General features: G+C 53.5%; 1 protein-coding gene across 1 annotated transcript in view; it reads right to left on the bottom strand.

The window, feature by feature from the left end:
* Window positions 1-344, bottom strand: part of SETBP1 (SET binding protein 1) — a 175,627-nt gene that overhangs the window by 60,807 nt on the left and 114,476 nt on the right. The gene's annotated exons all lie outside the window — the stretch shown is intronic.

Below are 344 nucleotides of genomic sequence, written 5' to 3'. Positions count from 1 at the left end.
CAATCAGGAAGCCGGGTCATTACCAGCTGAAACAGCGGTATCAGTACTCGGTATTGGCATGTGTGCCAAAAGCAAAATATCGGTGTTTGTACTTGATACCGAAAAATCGGTATCGTGCATCCCTAGTCAGGTCCGGATTTCCCACAAGGCCAACCAAGGCCGGGCCTTGGGGCAGCAGGGAGTAGAGGGGCAGCAGAGGTGTGGAATTCCTATCTCCCAATGCCTGGTACATGCAGTTCTGGGCGTAGTTTTCTACATGTAGCCCTGCTTTGGGCAAGCAGAGCTAAATGTACAGCGGGGCAGCCGCCGCTTGTTTTGTACAAGTGTTCTTGGCGGGGTCGCCG

This window comes from Nanorana parkeri, unplaced genomic scaffold, assembly GCF_000935625.1.
Source record: "Nanorana parkeri isolate BGI_ZX_2015 unplaced genomic scaffold, ASM93562v1 scaffold1051, whole genome shotgun sequence".
In the NCBI taxonomy this organism is placed as follows: domain Eukaryota; kingdom Metazoa; phylum Chordata; class Amphibia; order Anura; family Dicroglossidae; genus Nanorana; species Nanorana parkeri.
Note: the sequence above shows the minus strand (reverse complement) of the source record. Positions and strands in the feature narration are given on the sequence as shown.